Below are 13,188 nucleotides of genomic sequence, written 5' to 3' on the forward strand. Positions count from 1 at the left end.
CAGGATTCCATGGGTTAATTTATTTGCAGGACCCAAATGGTCCGGTTGGTTCTTCCACCAAATTGAAGAACTGATTATTTGAGGAGGGTTTATCATAGATATATTAATTATATATCTATGTGATTGTGTGTGGCCGAGAGCTGAGGTCCTTGGACTCCGGGAGAAAGGCAGACTCTTTATGATAAGTCTCTAGTGGTCAGATCAGAACCAGCCTCGCGAAGTTAGTGAGAGCCCTGAGCTGATCTGGAGAGCGTAGAACGAAGTGCCTGGCTGATTTTGGACAAGCGTTCTTTGTGGGAAAAAGAGGTCACTCTCTCATCTAGTGCAAACCAAACTTGGGACACAGACACGTACATACAGCGTTCCTGCAATTCTCCCCGTCCAAGAGGACTGCTCCTTTCCCTTCCACATGCTTCTCAGGCAGCCAGTTTCCCTTTGCTGACTCTCCCTCTGTCTCCATCCTTCACACCCTTCCCAAGACTGCCCTTGATGCTCATTTCACCCACTTTTGCCTGGATACAAATCATGGGAGATGGCAGTGAGCTTGTCCTCAGTCCAAGCCTTCACTCCTCAGGAGGGCCCTGGGCCTTGCTTGGCTGAAGCACTGGGGATAAAATAAGGAAGAAGTCTGAGAGAAGAGGAGAAGCAGAGGAAGACCAGGACTGTGACCTGGGGACAGAAGTGAGTTTTCCTCTTATTGACTTACCTCTACCAAGAATTAGGGCAGGAGGAAACATAAAATTTAGCTCTCCAAAGTCTAGAATGATCTTAATCTCTTAATCTTACATATCCACTTTACTGAGGACATCTCTAGTGATTTGTTTGGAGATATTTGGGTGAAGAAACTTTGATACTTTTTTATTGTCAATGGGTTTTAACCTGCTACGAAAATAGGGATGAATCATAAAACTTGGTCCTCAAATATGCCCCAGTTATAATTTTTTTAAAAATAAATTTATTTTATTTTTGGCTGCGTTGGGTCTTTGTTGCTGCACGCGGACTTCTCATTGCAATGGCTTCACTTCTTGCAGAGCACGGGCTCTAGGTGTGTGGGCTTCAGTAGTTGTGGCATGTGGGCTCAGTAGTTATGGCTCGCAGGCTCAGTAGTTGTGGTACATGGGCTTAGTTGCTCTGTGGCATGTGGGATCTTCCTGGACCAGGGCTCGAACTCATGTCCCCTGCATTGGCAGGCAGATTCTTAACCACTGCGCCACCAGGGAAGCCCATGCCCTGGTTTTAATTTAAAGCCAAGTATTCAGTTCAGTTTTCTTTTCTGTTTTTTTTTTCATTATACCGCTTATTAGATCCATGACACAGTGGTAACCACATTTTTCATGTCCACTGACACCATTTATTGACATCTTTTCTTTTCTTTTTCTTAGAACATCTTAAAATTTTAATCCTATCTTTACAGGTTACCTAGACCACTTTTGATTATGAAAATTGTAGAAAATTAGTAACTGCCACAAGCGGATGCTGGGCAGTGGCCCATGTCAATCTTCCACAGAGTCCTGCTTCTTGGGATATCTGAATGCACTGCTCAGGGTCTCTGCTCACACGCTGGAATCAGCTGTGGCAGATTTTAGTCCACAGGTCGCTTTTCCCCATATTTCTCTGTAAACTCTTCAACGTTCTTACAGAATTTTTTACTGTCCTTGTGCTGGGGGGTTCATTTGGTTGGTTTTGGTTGCTGGCTTCCAGTTTTCAGCACTAATGACCAGCAGACAGACCTGCCCTTTTCATCCATGTTCCGGGTGATAGATCTTCGGTTTAAATGTGATCTTTGGTAGCTTGAATGGGTAGTCTGCTGGAAAGCTGATTTCGATTCGGAAGGCCCCCTTATCAATATGGAGGGTTGTCAGGAACCATAAGCCCTTGCCAGGTCAACCAAGTAGCTTCATCAACCTAGATGTAAAGGAATTTTTTCATCTCACATTTGAGGATGTCCTCAAGCCCCTTCATCAGCCTCCTGCTGGCTGCCATCTTCAATCTGCTGCTGGCACCTTGACGTCTTTTCTTTAATATTTAGGTCTGTAATTCTGCAGATACCACACATAATAAGTGGAAAGTTATCTCATTTTCTTTATTTCATTTTTGTGGACCAATAGAGAGTCTTTTAGTTTATATCAGGTATAAAGATCAGAGAAAGTCTAATTCAAGTTGAAAACCAACAACATTTGGCTGATCATAAACTTTCCCAGGGTGCGACATCTAGAGGAAATTCAGTACCAAGTACAAGTACCGTATTGTTGCTATATCACAGGTATCTCACATATCAATGATATTGTAGCTTAGAAGCAGCATCTACACTTTAAGTTGCTCATGCTGAGATGTAAGATGTTGCTGGCAATATTTATTTTGAAAACATACAAACAATAGTTCTCTTTTTCATTGCTCCAGTTCCCCTTAGTTATAGTACTTAAAAGTACTTTTGTACTGTTTTGTGTGTGTGATTATAGAAGTAATTCATGTTCAAAAAAAGTGGAAAACACAGGAAAGCACAAAGAAGAAAAGCATATGAAAGCCAGTAATTCCACCAGCCAGAGAGAACCATGGTTACCATTTGGTATTTCTGATATATAGGGATAGGGTTGTAGAAGAGTTATAGAGAGGAGGCACGTATCTTTTGAAACAAAAATGAGATCATATGAGGGGCAGGGAGACAAAAGGTGAAAGAGATGCTCCAATTGCATCAGAGTTCATGTGAGACCTTCCGACAGAGACCTGCCAACAGAGAAGTGGAATATTTGAGCTAAACCTTGAGCCCTCCCAGGACTAAGTTCTAGGAGCCTGCCTAAGGGTATAGCCTGGTTGTAATTGAATGACTCTGGCCCTGGGGTATCCATGGCCTGTCAGGTTTCACAGCAGGTCAAGGCCACTTCTAGGATTTACTCTGCTTTGTAGCTTCCCACCTGGACCTGGAGAAGGCTGTGAATAAAATGTTTCTAACTCACTTTTCCTCTCCCCTCTCATCCCCCTTAGCCAGGATTCTTGGCTCTTAGTAGCCAAGCTTCTCTATAACTGATATATTATTTATGATATTTGCTCCACTGTCACCACAACGATTTTATATTTTGCTCTCTTGAGATATGTTGCAAGAGAAGGAAATATGGTTTTGCCTTTGTTTCACGTCATGCCCATTTATGCTAAATGTATAAAATGGCTCCTCATGCATTTCCCACACCCTGTACCAAAGAAAAATTTTCATTCAGTTGTGTCTTCTAGTGACTCCACACAAGTCCTTTTGACGTTGGGCCAGAACCATTCAATATTCGTTCCACAAAATTTTCTCAAGCACCCACATGGGCCAGGTACCATTCCATGTATTGGGGATACAGCAATGAACGAAACCTGCAAAAATCCCATCCCTCACAGAGTGTTCATTCTGGTGAGACCAGATGGCCAAATGCCTCTTGCTGCCATGCCAGCTCATTCAATCATTCATTTGTTCAAGCATTCATTCATTCAAGCAGTCCTTCAACAAACAGTGAGTACCTACTATAGTGGCTTTGTAATGTGTTAACTTGGCTAGGCTACATCACACTTTCCTTTCCTTCATGTTTTTGGATAGGGTGGGCCACCAGGGGGATTCTCATGTGAGATTTGGAGGGTGGAAGTGAAGCAGCAGTCATTTTGTAGCTCACACATATGGTCGTCTATCTGCTGGCCCACCTCCTTTGCATGAAGCAGGGACCAGGCCCATATCTGCCCTCACCTCCCCTAGGTCCTCCCTCAGCTTCCCTGACCCCTGGGCAGCTGTGGGCATTTACACCCACGATGACAGGTGCCTTTGTTTGACCCGTCAGCTCTGTTAGCTCCTATGTACTCTGCTCCACTCTCCTAAGACTCAATCCTGACAAAGCTGGCATTGCTTACCCTCCACTCTACTTCACCCTGCATTTCACTTTTAATTAGCTAAGGAAATTTATTTAAATTTGTTAAACTTATTTAAAATTAATTAGCTAAGTGATATATCACTTATTATGTACATTCTACTTTATTTATCCATTCAACAAAAGTTCTAACAAGATTCTCCTACATGGCAGGCACTCTGCTAGGTGCTGGGGGTACATTGGAGAGCAGAACAGATGTGGTCTCTGCCCTCATGGAGCTTACAGCCCAGCAGGGGAGGACAAACCAAAAATTCAAGTAAACAAACAAAACTTGATTTTAAAAACGAGTGGGGCTGTATAAATAGAGAAAGGTGAGCCAGGGTGGACAGGAGGGTAGGACCTATTCCAGATAAGATAGATAGGGAAGGCCTTTGTATCCAGATGCATTTTTAAATATTAGAAAGTCAAAAGGATATGGACCCATCAAGAAAGCAGTTTTTGTTAGAAGTGTTCATCCGTTTGAAAAATACTCCACAGTGGTTAAATTTCTTAAGAAGAAATATGAATAGAGATGGAAAGCTAGCAGTTTGAGAGAACCAGGTTCAGGAGGAAAGAGACAGTCATACAAGTTCACTGGGAGAACAGGGGATGGTGAGTCATCTTTTTCCTTCCTTTTGATCTGATGTTGAAAGGGGGAAGTATATGGAAAGGAAGTCCTTCATTCTAACAGAGACGATTTACTAAGAATGAGTTACTGAGAGTGAGTCCAGGCTGTACCATCAGAAACCTCTCCATTAAGATAGTAGTCAGGGGAAGGGATGGGACACAAGGTGGACCCTGAGAGAATATGCAGCACGTGCTCGCGACAGACAACTGGGGTGTGTGTGTGTGTGTGTGTGTGTGTGTGTGTGTGTGTGTGTGTGTGTGTGTGTGTGTGTGTGTGTGTGTTGTGATATGATGCACTTTCTCCTTCACAGAAAATCTTCTACATTAGTCCATTCTGAGGAAACAAGTGTGGTGATGGCTCTGCATTTTCTTTGACGCTGCCCGGGAACCCAGGATGAAGCCACTCAGACTGGCTGTGAACACTAGGTACGACCTGAGCTGGAAATGCTCCCCAGTTAGAGTCAGTTCCCTGGTCAGGGGTTCCCAGTGATCCTGGAATAAGTCACATCTGTCACCAGAGGGTAAGGGTCATGACTTTAATCCTTTTGTGTTCCCTCAGCATGCTGAGCAATGTGCTATGCCCCCAGCAGGAGAATCAGTACTTATTGATGCCTTTATACAAAAGCTTCCCACCTGAGCCAAGTCAACTTTTAAAGCTTTTAGGGGCTTCCCTGGTGGCACAGTGGTTAAGAATCCGCCTGCCAACGCAGGGGACACGGGTTCGAGCCCTGGTCCGGGAAGATCCCACATGCCGCGGAGCAGCTAAGCCCATGCGCTACAACTATTGAGCCTGTGCTCTAGAGCCCGTAAGCCAAACTACTGAGCCTGCGTGCCACAACTACTGAAGCCCGCGTGCCCAGAGCCTGTGCTCCACAACAAGAGGAGCCACCGCAATGAGAAGCCCGCACATCGCAACGAAGAGTAGCCCCTGCTCGCCGCAACTAGAGAAAGCCCCACGCAGCAACAAAGACCCAACACAGCCAAAAATAAATAAATAAATAAATAAATTTTAGGGGAAAAAAAAAAAGCTTTTAAAGGTTTGGGCCTGAAGTGTGGACTCAAGACACAGAGACCCCAGCAGGGAACTAGTGGTCTTCTAATGTTTCTCATGATGTTTCCAGGTCAAGTTACTGGTTTTGGATCCAGAGGAATGATGCTCCTCATGTTTGGAATTCTACAGAGGAGAGGAAGAACTCAAACAAAAAGCTAGGAGAGGAGCCAATGTGATGAGGAAGAGATTAAAGCCCCTTTCTTCTCAAATGAGGACATTGCTTTCAAAACAAGGATGAACACTGTGTTGGGAAATTTCAAGTTCTCCTTACTGTTTTGCTCTCAGGGCAATTTTAGTAAATAAAGCCCCACTGTTATTCATTGGATTTTCCAGATTGGCTTTAAGCTCCTTTAGCTTGGTGGTGGCAGGCTGATAGGTTATAAAGAAAACACAGCAAGAGAAATCCAGGTTAAAATATTTATTTAAGTTAGCCTCTGCGTATCTTTCCATATACTCTATTATTTCTGAACTCACTTTACCTATATGTCCTCAAAATACCCATGAATATCCACTCCTTCCTAGATGGCATTACATTTCATTTTAGATTTTAAAAAAGAAGAAAAGTGCCTTGTCCTGGAGCCTGACATTTTCTTCATGGGTCAGAATACCCAGAGTTTCTGTGCTTCATTAACACCAGGGAGACTAAGCACCAAACATTCCACAGATTTCTGTTATAAAGGTTCTTACAAACATGGACCTGTGCAAAGGCTCAGTTGTCACCTCTAAAGACAATGGTGTTCCTCAGCCTTACTGTCTGGCCCTGATTAGCACATATGACATAAATAGTATAGCCTCTGGTGGGACCTTGTCACAAAATTCACTCACCTTGGCTATTAGTGGCCTTTACCTGACATAAAACAAATGACCTGTCACTGATCAAGTGAACAAAAGAAATCATAAAAATTCAAGCAAAAGGGGAAAAAATATATGCACACACGTAAAGTTTTAACCTAAGGTCACCCAGCCTAAAGCTCTCAGCCAGAAAATGTGTCTCCATCTTTCCTCCCACAAGGCATTACTGGGTGGAAAACACATAAGCATCATCAGCTGAGTGTGCCCTGGGATAGCTGTCTCACAGTTCTGATAGAGGAACAACAGCCTGAGACCCCATCTCCAGCACCAGGCATGCCTGTGACCTGGCTTCCATCTTGCACTCAGAGGCCAAGGCCTGGATTCATCACCCCTCACTGCAGCAGGAGCTCGAGGAGGTTGTGCTCAAAATTCAATATTTATTGCTTGAAGCACTTTTAAAGTCCTTTGCTATCCAAAGCCTTTCCCTTGAGCCTTGGAGAGGATTACAAAGTAATGCTTTCTTCCTTCACCTTATTTCTTAGGAAATTGCCTTCAGACCTGCCAAAGTCACAAAGAGATGCAGGATTTCATTGGTGTCTTCATACATGGAACATTTGGTCATCCCTCATGATTTTTTCCACTCCTATTTCCTGAAGAGAAAACAGAAGCTCTGGGAAAGAGGGGCTACCTGCCTCTGGTCTCTTGGCTGCCCTGGTAGGAAGAGTCCAAGTGACGGTTCCAGGAATGAGGCTGGGACTGTGGGCAGATCCATACCTGTTGCTTCACCTTCTCATTTCACAGTGTGTGGCCCGCTGTCAGGTGAGGGCCACACTCCTTCTGTCCAGGTGCTTTGCCTTCACCTTGTTTTGTTACCACATTTTCCCTTATTTTCTGCCTTTCTTCCATCCATATATCATAAATCCATTCACTATCCATCCATCCACCCATCCTTTTACCCATTCTTCCCAAACTGATGACTTCCTATGTGCCAGGCTTTGTGCTAGACGCTGACTCTGAAGAGGAGTGAGAATGATTCCTGCCCCCAATCTTGTGGGAGAGGCATATGTAAATATGTTATACATATTTAGCATATGTAAATAACTCTAATATGGTGCAGAGGTTGAGGTGTGCATAAGACCAAGGGACTGCCTGCATGCAAAGGAGAAGCATCACCTCCAGCTGTCACCTCCTGAGGTGGACTTTCTGTCAAAATGGCCCCTCTGATCCCACCTCCTGGTGTTCACGCCCTTGTGTGATCCCCTCCCGTTGAGTGTGGGTAGAACTTATGACTTGCTTGATTCTACCATAAGACAAAGGTGACAGGATGTGGGTGACTATGTGTATGTAATTACATTATTCTGTTACATAAAATTGTAGTGCCCATCTTGCTGGAGTTTCTGTCTCCCTTGCTATAGCTTTGAGGAAGCAAGTGACCACGTTGGGGAATCCCACGTGCCAAGAAACTTAGCTTTAGGAGCTAAGAACAGCCTCTGGCCAACAGCCAACAAGAAACTGAAGCTCTGTGTCACGTAGCTGCAGGAACTGGGCTCTGCCAACAACCTGAGGGAACTTTGGAATTGGACCTTTCCTCAGCAGAGCCTCAGGTGAGACTCAGCCCCAGCTGACACCCTTTTCTTTTTTTAAATTGAAGTATAGTTGATTTACAATGTTGTGTTAATTGCTGCCGTACAGCCAAGTGACTCAGTTATACCAGCTGACACCCTGATTACAGTTTTAAAAGACCCTAAACAGCAGATCCAGATAAGCTTTGCTGGGATTCCTGACGCACAGCAACTGTGAGATAAAACACGTGTGTTGTTTTAAACCCCTAAGTTTGTGGTAATTTGTTATGCAACACTAGAAAACTACCATACCTCCTGAGGAGCAGCTATCAGAAATGTAAAGTTCTGGGAAGGGGCTGACAGCTGGGGGAATGTCTCCAGCTCCCATGTTCATCCATTCAGCAAATATTTATCGAGCATTTATGATGCACGATGCACTGGTTTAGATACATTAGTAAACGGAAGAAAATCCCTGGGACTTCCCTGGTGGCGCAGTGGTTGGGAATCCGCCTGCCAAAGCAGGGGACATGGGTTCGAGCCCTGGTTGGGGAAGATCCCACATGCCGCGGAGCAACTAAGCCTGTGCGCCGCAACTACTCAGCCTGTGCTCTAGAGCCCGCGAGCCACAACTGCTGATGCCCGTGTGCCTGGAGCTGGTGCTCTGCAACAAGAGAGGCCACTGCAGTGAGAAGCCTGCACACCATGACGAGGAGTGGCCCCCACTCACTGCCACTAGAGAAGGCCCATGCGCACCAACGAAGACCCAATGCAGCCAGAAATAAATTAATTAATTAATTTTTTAAAAAAAGAAAGAAAATCCCCGCTCTCATGAAGCTTATATTCTAGTCAAGGAATAAAAACATTAAATTAATAAATAAATTGTATATAACATGTTATTAGGTGATGAGTACTATAGAAAGGATAGAGGGGCTGGGGATGCCAGGGGGTGGGTTGAAGTTTTTCATAGGGTCACTGGGGTAGGCCTCACTGAAAGGGCAAAAGCTGGAAAGAGGTGAGGAAATATTACACAAGAAACTCCAGGCATCCTCCACATGTACAACTTCAAGCACGGATTCAAGGTCTAATCCTGCCCTGGGGGTTCATGCAGGTCATAACTGCCCTTTTCAACCTCCTTTCTCACCACTACTCCTCCATGCCCAGGTCCACCCTGCATCCTCACTTCCCAACCCTCTGCCATTCCCCAAACCCACCTACCAAGAATCCTCACTCCTCATTCTGTTCCCACAACAAAATGCTTCTCCTCCCTGGTCACCTCAGTGGTCGCCTCCCCCGAAGCCTCTCCCGGTGCTCCCACCTCACCCTCAGAACAAAGTGCGCCCCTCCTCCACGTTCCCTCCAGCTTTGCTTGTGACTTATTGTGAGCTTTCTACTTTCCACACTTGTTACAGCTGGTGGCCTTTGTCTCTTGGAGAGACTGTGGAATGCAGGGACCTGGACTTGTTATCACTGAGTTTCCAGGCTCGGGCATATTACAGGTGGGATTTGTTGAAAAAAAAAAATTAGCTGGAGATCAGTCCTCTGTGGGTTTTTTTCTCTTTCCGTCTACCTCTCGCCCGACTCCCTCACTATCTGTCTTTCTCTGCACATCTCTTTCTGCATTTCTAAGTGTCTTTTTCTGTTTCTCAGTCTGTCTTGGCTTCTCTCTCACACACATGTAGACACATGCACATGGACACTCGCACAACCATTATGCAGAAGTTTCTTTTGAGCATCTTGTTTTCCCACGGCACCAGGGAGACAGGTGGGAAGGAAATGAGAGTGGGATGGGGTAGAATTGGGGTGGAGGAAGAACCTTTGCTTCAAGGAAAAACCTGAAGTATACAACGGGCCACTCTTAAATATAGGTTAAAATAACCACATTACTACCCACACATCCACCTACGGAGGAAACTCATTCCTCTTATCTTCACTTTGCCCAGGGTTTCTCAACAGTGGCACTATTGATTTTTTGGATCAGATAATTCTAACATGGAGCATGTCCTGTGGTTTAGCAGCATCTCTGGCCTCTAACCGCCAGTAGCAGCCCCCAGTCATGACAATCAAAAATACCTCAAGATGTTGCCAACTGTCCTTCGGGGGCAACCCCTTCCCCCTTCCTCCATTGAGAACTGCTGATGTAGCCCTTTTCTCTGATGTCACTCATGTGCAATCTCTCAGGCAGCCCCCTAAGCATATCATTTCTACAAGGTGCAATAGAACAGCAACCTGAGCCTGTTCTCATCCTTCCCTAAGCCCTGGGTCTGGCCCTCTGGGATCCAGCACTGGCCCTGTGGGGGCCTCTGGTAGCTTACAGGGCACCTTTGTGCTGCCCCTTTTGGGAAGAGCCATCTCCAAGTCAGGACACTCAGCTTGGATTTCAGTCCCCATTCACAAGTTCTACTGGCCCTTTATGTGCAGTGCACCAACTGCACAACTGTATACTGTGGCCCTGTACAAACATTACCCTTCTGCTACTAAACACTGGAGTGGCTCCCAATGAGATATTCTTCTGAAACCAGGACAGCCCTTTTCTTCTTGAATGTATCCATAGCTGAGGTGATGTGCATCAATGGGGGTGAGGTGTAGAGATGCACATTTTTTGCTTCTTAAAGCATCAGATTTTCCTTGCTAAATGTAGTACCTCGAGTAGTAAAATGTGGCCACCTGTGCAGGAGATGAGATCAGACTAGAAGGAGAAGGAGACTATACTGTGGGTAGAACTCAGAGAATATCCAGGATGAAAATACAGTCTACAGATGACCAGAGAAAACGATGACCCACACTTGCAAAACAGTTTCTGAGATGATGTGTGACAGGATCCCAGGGACTCTCAAAGGGAAATCTGACTACCCTTTTGACCTTACAAGAATCTACCCCTGAAGGGTTTATGTAGCTTGATCCTGACGCTGCTTAACTTGTGCAGTCAGCCTGCAGTGGTCTAAGCACTGGCATTTTAGTATAATACCTAAAATGTTGTTTATAATTGTTAAAGTACGTAGAGGAGGTTTATATCATTTTTTATTTGGCTTGTTACTGAGAGAGTATTTGGACAGAGTATTATTCGTTTTCCAAATTCTACTTTTGAGCCTACTTCTTCCACAGCATAGGCCTGACCTGCCTCACAGAATTGCACACATGTTCAAGACAGAGCCTTGGACTCTAAAACAGATAATTCATGTAGCCACATCTGTCTTTCCCAGAGAGGAGAAAGACGGAATAATGATGACTTTCCAATGTTATTAGCAAGGAGCAAACATCTTGAGAAAGGAATGGTTTCCCTTCTTGAGTACAGAGCCCCAAATATGATGTCTAAAAAGTCTGGCTGTTGCATTACTTGTTGCAATTAAAAAGAAAACAAACACTGTAGGAGCAAAAGCCCTACTGATGGAGGCTTCCTCCTGAAATTCAGGCACCTGCTTGTTCATGATACCACTCACCATGTAAGTCAATGACTGGGGGAAAGAATTAGTTTGCCTCTGATTACATCTGATTGCCATCAGTGATGACAATAAACAAGGCAGAAGGACCAAATGATACTTGTGGGAAGCTCAGAAAAGGGCCTGGGAAACACTTTCAACTGAGGATACACAAGAGAAGAAAATCAACTGGGAGTCACATAGATAACAGGCACACTGACTTAATTCAGTCATCAGAACAGTACAAAGTAAAATAACAAAGCAATATCACTTTTTACCTATTAGACTGGCAGATGTTAGAAAGCTGAATAATGCCAAACGTTGCGGAGCTGTGGGTTAGAGGAAACCTGAGCTGCTGGTGGGAGGGGCCACGTGCAGCTATTCTGGAGAGAGTCAGGATTCAGTCAAATCATATTCTGGCCAAAAGCCTAGAAGAAAACGTAGGCCAAAATCTTCATGAGCCTTGGTTAGATAAATTTTTTTAGAACAGAAAACATATGGGCCATAAAAGAGAAATTACCAACTGGACTTCATCAATTTTAAAAAAATTTACTCTTCAAAAGACATTGTCAAGCAGGACTGGGGGAAACAGAGACTCCACTCCTGGAGGGCACACACAAAGTAGTGTGCGCAGTGCGACCCAGGGGAAGGAGTGCTGACCCCAGGGGAGACTGAACCAGACCTACCTGCTAGTGTTGGAGGATCTCCTGCAGAGGCGGGGGGTGGCCGTGGCTCACTGTGGGGACAAGGACACTGGCAGCAGAAGTTCTGGGAAGTACTCCTTGGTGTGAGCCCTCCCAGAGTCTGCCATTAGCCCCACCAAAGAGTCCAGGTAGGCCCCAGTGTTGGCTTGCCTCAGGCCAAACAAACAACAGGGAGGGAACCCAGCCCCACCCATCAGCAGTCAAGTGGATTAAAGTTTTACTGAGCTCTGCCCACCAGAGCAACAGTCAGCTCTACCCACCACCAGTCCCTCCCATCAGGAAACTTACACAAGCCTCTTAGACAGCCTCACCCACCAGAGGGCAGACAGCAGAAGCAAGAAGAACTACAATTCTGCAGCCTGTGGAACAAAAACCACGTTCACAGAAAGACAGACAAGATGAAAAGGCAGAGGGCTATGTACCAGATGAAAGAACAAGATAAAACCCCAGAAAAACAACTAAATGAAGTGGAGATAGGAAACCTTCCAGAAAAAGAATTCAGAATAATGATAGTGAAGATGATCCAGGACCTTGGAAAAAGAATGGAGGCAAACATCGAGAAGATGCAAGAAATGTTTAACAAAGACATAGTAGAATTAAAGAACAAACAAACAGAGATGAACAATACAATAACTGAAATGAAAACTACACTAGAAGGAATCAATAGCAGAATAACTGAGGCAGAAGTACGGATAAGTGACCTGGAAGACAGAATGGTGGAATTCACTGCTGAACAGAATAAAGAAAAAAGAATGAAAAGAAATGAAGAGAGCCTAAGAGACCTCTGGGACAACATTAAACGCAACAATATTTGCATTATAGGGGTCCCAGAAGGAGAAGAGAGAGAGAAAGGACCAGAGAAAATATTTGCAGAGATTATAGTTGAAAACTTCCCTAACATGGGAAAGGAAATAGCCACCCAAGTCTAAGAAATGCAGCGAGTCCCATACAGGATAAACCCAAGGAGAAACACACCAAGACACATAGTAATCAAATTGGCAAAAATTAAAGACAAAGAAAAATTATTGAAAGCAGCAAGGGAAAAATGACAAATAACATACAAGGGAACTCCCATAAGGTTAACAGCTGATTTCTCAGCAGAAACTCTACAAGCCAGAAGGGAGTGACATAATATACTTAAAGTGATGAAAGGGAAGAACCTAC

The 13,188-nt window shown here is 44.6% G+C and overlaps 1 protein-coding gene and 1 pseudogene across 4 annotated transcripts in view; both read right to left on the reverse strand.

Annotated features, from left to right (window-relative positions):
* Positions 1-13,188, reverse strand: part of APOD (apolipoprotein D) — an 87,313-nt gene that overhangs the window by 27,114 nt on the left and 47,011 nt on the right. The window lies entirely within an intron of this gene.
* On the reverse strand, positions 981-2,247 carry LOC132520552 (ubiquitin-conjugating enzyme E2 L3-like; annotated as a pseudogene).

This window comes from Lagenorhynchus albirostris, chromosome 5 (assembly GCF_949774975.1).
Source record: "Lagenorhynchus albirostris chromosome 5, mLagAlb1.1, whole genome shotgun sequence".
NCBI lineage: Eukaryota > Metazoa > Chordata > Mammalia > Artiodactyla > Delphinidae > Lagenorhynchus > Lagenorhynchus albirostris.